This window comes from Miscanthus floridulus, chromosome 8 (genome assembly GCF_019320115.1).
Source record: "Miscanthus floridulus cultivar M001 chromosome 8, ASM1932011v1, whole genome shotgun sequence".
Lineage (NCBI taxonomy): Eukaryota > Viridiplantae > Streptophyta > Magnoliopsida > Poales > Poaceae > Miscanthus > Miscanthus floridulus.
This window is the reverse complement of record NC_089587.1, coordinates 143,016,568-143,023,969: the sequence shown is the minus strand read 5'-3', so window position 1 is coordinate 143,023,969 and position 7,402 is coordinate 143,016,568. Positions and strand designations below refer to the sequence as shown.

Genomic DNA, 7,402 nt, shown 5'->3' with positions numbered 1-7,402 from the left:
TCAAAGAAAAATAAAAAAGACGACGGCACGCCATGCCGGAGCTGAACGGGGGCAAAGCACCGGGCCCCTGGGCGTCGCTGGACTTGCCCGGCACGCCATGCCGGAGCTGCATAGGACGCACGGAGGAGTTTCGGAGGTTTGCTTTCACGGAACACCAATTTAAATTTTAATAATAATAAAAAGTTTGCTTGAGGTTAATGTATAGTACAACTTACACGGAACACCAACTTACGGTAATTTTCTTCAACAACAGCGCTCAGTCCATGAGATTTTTGAAACGCATTATGAGAAAAAGATTTTGAGATTAATTGAGGTGGGAAATTATCGCCCAAGTTTCGAACAGCTAAGACGAGCCAAATCCGAAGCGATTGGCAAGCGCTGTCGCACGCACGTGGAATCACGCGACGCGAGTGATGAGATGTGCACGCGAGGCTCGCCAACACTAGGAAGGCCAGTGATCGAGACATCGGCTTCATCCATTGGAAATGCCAAAAAAAATTTCTGCCAATGTTTAAGGGATGGATTCTCAAATCCGGATAGCACTATTTACCATATTTTAATTTGAATCTAAATCCAGATATAAATATAGTTGAATACCAATATAAAATGGATACCTTGAATTTGAATTCACAATCAGATATGTTATCTCGAATATAAATATACATTCAATTCACATTCGCATATCTAATTGATTCGGATGTGGACATAGGCCATATCTCGAATTTGTCATAAATATAAGTTTTAGATGTCATTTTGTTTTTTATAGATATGGAAAATGTCAGATATTTCGTATTTTTTGAATATGGATACAGAATCCAATAAAAAACGAATTCAAATACATCCATTTAGATCTATATCTATATTGAAATAGGATACGAATTCAGATATCCACGTCGACGCTGTATGAATATGGGATGTTTCAGTTTTTTAGATAGATTTAAGCAGCGTGTTCGGCTGGTCTAGTCAGAATACTATTGAATCAACCGAAACCAGCCGAAATAAGATCCATCCCTGCAAGCGGAGTTGTTACAGATTCCATAGTCCACCAGTGCCATTAATCTAATCGTCCCTGACCTTTCTTCCGAATGCAACGGGGAAGTCGCAGTCTATGCAGTAATGCAGAGAGAATGGGCGGTGCGCTGGTGCGGCTGCTCCACCCAATCAGGAGAGTTTCCGCGACACTGAAAGCTTGTTTTGGACGAGTGGATGACCATCAGACCAATCTTGACGTCACTGCATCAGTCAGCAGGCCCCCCGAATTCAACCGAAGTCTGATCACTCCATCAGATTCTAATTTGCAGCAGTAGATATTTTCTTCACTAACTCTGCACATCGTTTCTCCCTAGGTTTGCTTCGAGTTCTGCTGATCTGCTTTGATTCTTTGCTTCTTTTATTCCTACTGCAGCATACCTCAAATCTTCCATGTTGTCAAAAAAAAAAAAAATCAAATCTTCCGCCGTGTAGGCCTTACAATCTTGTGATTGCTTGAATTGGTACGGAGTATGTAGTGGAACCCACTGCAATTGAGTCATCGCCCGAAAAAAGAACCTTTGCGATCCAGAGGTGATAATCTCCATCTGACCTGTTGATAGATACCCAGAAAGTAAACAGTGCTGAAATTGTTTTTTTTAAGATAATGGAACATCGGAAACAAACTAAGTCATGGTTCTTTCATCAATTAAGCAGCAAACTGTTAAATCACAACAAGAAAACAGACTGTGTTGAGGAGATGCCTTCAGTTTCACCAGTTACCGCCCTTCTCCCTTCCAATCAACTGCATCTCACTCCACATTCATACACATCCTCCATCAGTATTATGCTAAGAAGAAATCGTGACATTTGAGTCATTACACCATATTCTAATTTTATGACGATAAATAGAAACAGCTAAATCAATGGTTGCACAAAGAGACTAGACTAGAAACATGGTCAATTCTTGAAGGAACAAACAAGACAAAGTTGAACATATATTACAGTTAGGACCTTTAATTTGGAGTATTGCAAGATTTGAGAACCTAATCACATACAGAATTTTAAGTTCCTTGTTAAGTCATTCAAAACGAAAAAGTACAGATATAAATGGGTCTTGTTGCAGGTTATAGCACAAGTTACTTTCACATACCTATAGAATTCAACAAGTTCTGGCAACAATTGTGAAAGTTGGGGATGAATATTTACTGTTTTTCAGTAATTACTGCTCATAACCCCTATTGCCATCCAAAAACCATGATACAGTGCTGAACCTCTTTTATGACTAAAGATTGGTGCTTTTATTTGTTTGATTAAAGCCAAAAAGTCACATGTAGCACCCATCTCAATTACCTGCCATAATTCATTCCTGAAAAGCATCCATGCAGGCTATCTCAAAAAAGATAATGATGATCAGATGACATCATCCATTCCATTACTCAAGAACTCAAACCAAACTTTCTTCTGGTACAAGTAATTAATGAGTACCAGATGTAAATTCACCAAATCAATGATGAACTCCAGCCTGGTCATTTTGAATCCTTACCATCCTCAGGATTCAAAGCTCTTCAACACAGACAACAGGAATTGGTTGTAGGCTTTCATGGCATACTGCTCAATAACTTGAGGCCTTCATCCACACGCCTTTGCTCAGAATAGCCATTGACAAGGGAACTATGAATCTTACTATTAGGGTTACATCCGTACACTGACATTTGCTCAAAAACTTCAGTTGCCATGTCAACCAGCCCATTCTGGCACAATGAACCAATGAGCATACTGAATGTTGCTTCATCTAGAGGGCACTGCTTTCTAAACATCTCAGCTATAAGCTCCCTGGCATCCTCCCATCGCTTTGCTCTACACAAACCCTTCAGTGCAGCGCTGTAGCAAATCGTGTCAGGCTCACATGGCATGTTTCTTAGTAACTTGAGAGCATCTTCAGCACGGTTTTGTTTAGCAAAGCCATTAATGAGGGAACTGTAAATGAAAACATTAGGCATGCATTCATACTTAAGCATTAGCTCAGAAACTTCAGTTGCAGACTCAAGAAACCCTTTGTGACACAAGTTATTGATTAGTATACTGAATGTGACTTCATCTGGCAGACAGTTCTTTCTAATCATCTCCAGTATCAGTTCACCTGCATCCACCCATCGCTCAGCCCTACACAAGCCTTTCAATGCAGCACTATAGCAAATGGTATCTGCCTTGCAGGGCATGTCATTTAGTAACTTCAAGGCATCATCTACACACTCTTGTTCAGAAAGGCCATTGATAAGGGTGCTATATATTATAACATTAGGCATACAATTGTACTTCGGCATTTTCTCAAAAACTTCAATTGCACACTCAACAAAACCTTTCTGGCACAAATAGCTGATTAGGGTACTAAATGTCACTTCATTAGGGAGACATTCATCCTTAACCATCTCAGCTACGAGCTTCCCGGCATCCTCCCATCGCTCGGCTCTACACAAACCCTTCAACATATAATTATAGGTAACAACATTTCGTTTGCATGACATGTTTTTGAATAGGTCGAGGGCATCATCCACACTCCCGTTTTCAGAAAACCCATTGATAAGAGAATTGTACATGATAATATCAGGTGAGCATCCAAACTTTGTCATTTCCCCCAAAACTTCAGCGCCATAGTCAACTAGCCCTTTTTGGCACAAACAGTCGATGATCAACCCGAATGTGACTTCATCAAGGTTCATCTGGTTTCTAATCATCTCAGCTACAAGCTTCCCAACATCCTCTCATCGATCAGCTCTGCAGAGTCCCTTCAGTACGGATCGATAGCAAACAGTGTTAGGTTTCCATGGTATGGTTCTTAGTAACTCAAGAGCATCATCCACACAGCCATGTTCAGAAAAGGCGTTAACTAGGGCACTGTAGGTGAAATTATCAGGTTTACATCCATACTTGGGCATCTGCTCAACAACTTCCATTGCACAGTCAACCAAACCTCTGTGGCACAAGTAACTGATCACTGTGTTGAATGTAACTTCATCTGGGGGGCAATCCTTTCTAACCATCTCAGCAATAAGCGCTCCTGCATCCTCCCAGCGCTCATCTCTACACAAACCCTTCATCACAGTGTTGTAACTAAAGATGTCAGGTTTGCAGGGCATTTGGTTGAATAAATGAAGAGCCTCCTCAACACGCCCTAGCTCTGCAAGGAAACTGATGATTTCATTGTAAACAATCACGCCCCGTGTGCACCTGCACCTGGACATCTGATCAAGAACTCCCATTGCACGGTCAACCAATCCATTTTGACATAACGAATGGATTATCATACCGAACGTGAGATCATTTGGGGGGCAACCACTCCGGATCATCTCGGAGAGGAGCTCCTCGGCATCGTCCCACTCCTTCTCGTTGCACAGGCCCTTGAGCAGGGTGCTATTGGTGTACGAGTTGGGGGCGAACGGCATGTCGGCGACGAGGCGCCGGGCGTCGTTGAGGCGGCCCTCGCGGCAGTAACCCGCGACGAGGGTGTTATAGGTGACGACATCGGCGGAGCCGGAAGCGGTAAGGGAGGCCAGCATACGCTCGGCGTCGGCGAGATGACCCCCCGCGCGGCAGTACCCCGCGACGAGGGTGTTCCGCGCGACGGCATCGGCGGTGCCCGCGCGCTCGGAGGCCCCGAGCACACGCTCAGCGTCGTCGAGGCGGCCCGCTGCGCAAAGCTTCTTGATGAGGAGGGTACAGGGAACCACGGCGGGTCGGTCGGGATCCCGCATGGACTCCACAAGGAGGAGCGCGGCGTCCAGGTCGCCGAGGTGGACGAGGTGGTGCAGCCGCTGGTTAGCCCCGCTCCCGCCCGCGCCGCGCCGGGGTGGGGGTGCCCGCGGGTTGACCCACCTGGAGGTAGCCGCCGCGGCGGAGGAGAGGCGGATGCGGGCCCTGTGAAACTTGTGGTTCGTGGGAGGGAAGGGGTGGGCAGAGACGGCAGCGGTGGGAGGCGAGAGCGGGGAGGTGGTGCCGGCGGCGAGAGCTGGGCGTCTCATTTTCATGGTCCGCGCGCGTTGTCAACGGCACTGATCAGGACTGGAGTGGATGACAGGATGCGAACTGGACTGTTCGACTCTGAAGCAAGAGATTGGATAAGGCCATGTTCAGGACATGTTTTTTTTTTTCCTGTTTCTACATTTACCCTAGGAAATTAAATTGAAGTTGTAAAATTCTAGTACAAATCTATCCCTTATACTATAGAGGTAAAATTTCGACCTCTTTTTTTAGTACTATTATTTGGTCCGCCCTCCTTCTAACTAACTAACCGTTGTGCTTTTATGATCCTACAATAGGCCTGTTCGTTTGTCTGAATTTTAGAGGAATCTGGATGGTTTGGAGAAATACTGGATGAATTTATGAGAGAAAAACGCTGTTCCGGATGAAAAAAATAAGCGGATCAAACCGGGTTTAAGGGCACGCGAATAGGGATTGTGTTCTCCTAATCTTTTGCAAGTGAATGCTATACTAGTTGGTTTGGCCGTGCGCTTTGCACCCTATCGCCCAGTGTTCGATCCCCTATGGAACGGATTAGTTGGCCGGTGAAAGCGCAGTTTATCAGCGCTGGAAAAATCCTAAAAATCCCCTCGTCTACTCCACGTCAAAGCACAGGTCTAAGGTCAGCTTAGTCTCACGAGAGCTATGATGCCGTTGCGTATGAGTGGGGTAGAGGTTCAAAAGTTTTCTCAACCTACGTGAGAAGATCTTCCTTTTAAACACAATATTCGGGACTGTCTTACCCATGGGTTGAGTTTTTTTCTCCTAATCTTTTCGGTTACAAATACGGTGCCTTTCCTGCATAGTGTATATGGGTATCCTCTCTTCTGCTCTTTCTTTCCGCTCAAAATATCACGACGATGGACGAAGATAACGACAACACTAATTCTGACGCACTCTGTTAGCCAGTTCGTCTGACTGATTCGTATCGTTGCTGGTTCATGAAGAAGTACCGCTGGCTGGTTTGTGTGAGAGAAAAATACTGTTCTGACTGAAAATTTACGATCATTTACGACAAGCCACAGCCAAATGAACAGACTGTTTTATCTCTTGATTGAACGTACTCCATATGCTGAAGGAGTAGTACAGAAGATGATAAAAAAGGTAAGAAAAAACTAAAACCTGAAATTGCTTCTCCAGTTCTCCTATGGCTCGGTAGTAGCTAAGATCAATACTTTAATTTGCATAATTATTTAATTGATGCAATAGTATAAAGTTCACCATAGGTCAACTTTGTTTATAGATCCACCACTGGCACCACAGCTGTCCTGGTTCATGAGGAAATCGTGGTCGCTACTGTTGGTTCTACCCTTGCGACATACCATCATGCTGTTGTCCGGCGAGCCCGATGATATCGGTGCTGTCGTACCACAGTATCCTTCACGGCTACACAAAATCTTTTATACAACGTTTACCAAATGGGCTCCGAGACGGTTGGTTTGGTTGCCCGCCTCGATCATTCCAGGCAGGGCAGCCATACCAATAACCGCTCGGTTAATCCTTAACCGAGGCGGGCACTGTAGCTAAACCGCCTCAGTTAATGTTTATTAACCGAGACGATCGCCTTAATGTAACCGCCTCGGTTAATGGATTAACCAAGACGGTTGCTCTAAGCTAACCGCCTCCGTTAATCAGTATTAACCGCGATGTTTATTCTAAAGCCACCGCCTCGATTAATAGGCGATTAACCGAGGCAGTTTCCCTATAGTGCCCGCCTCTGTTAAGTTTGGGCTATAAATACAGCTGCACTCACCCTTCTTCCCCACGGCTCCTCCATTTTTTCAGGTTTGACCTCAAAACCCAAAAAAGTGACCATTTCTAGGGAGAGGTTTTGCCATTGGATTTGTTGAAGGAGGGCACCGCAAGAGATTGATTCTCGCTCTCAAACCTTCAATCTCCTCTCTTTTTCATGATTTGGATGCTTTTTCTCAAGATCTAGATCTAGATCTATATGGAGGAGAGAGAAATTAGATCTAGAGCTACCGGGCTGCCTTTTTTCCATACTGCTCCGCTTATATGTGCCATTTTCGATGTTTGTGTGTGCAAGGTGTTCGCGGTCATGGACAGGGAATGGATGTACGAGACATCGAGGCTAGATCAAACTTACCCGGATCATGTGACAAAGTTTATTGCCGCTGCAAAAAGGCATCGTCTGAGTGTGAAGCAGGAACATACCATCTGTCCGTGTAAGAGCTGCAAGAACCTTCTTGCCCACAGAGATGACACGGTGAAATCTCACTTGGTCCGGTATGGTTTCGTCAAGGATTACACCGTCTGAAAGTTTCACGGGGAAGCAGAGGATCCGAGTGCCGGTGCATCTGGAGGAAACTCGTTGACAACAACGACGGCAGCGGTGAATGCAGAACAATAAACCTCATCAGCAGTGGTCGGCGGGCACGACAATGCTGCTACT

The 7,402-nt window shown here is 44.9% G+C and overlaps 1 pseudogene; it reads right to left on the bottom strand.

Moving 5' to 3' along the window:
* Window positions 1–1,470: 1,470 nt before the first annotated feature.
* Window positions 1,471–5,041, bottom strand: LOC136477317 (pentatricopeptide repeat-containing protein At1g09900-like; annotated as a pseudogene).
* Between the last annotated feature and the right edge of the window lie 2,361 nt (window positions 5,042–7,402).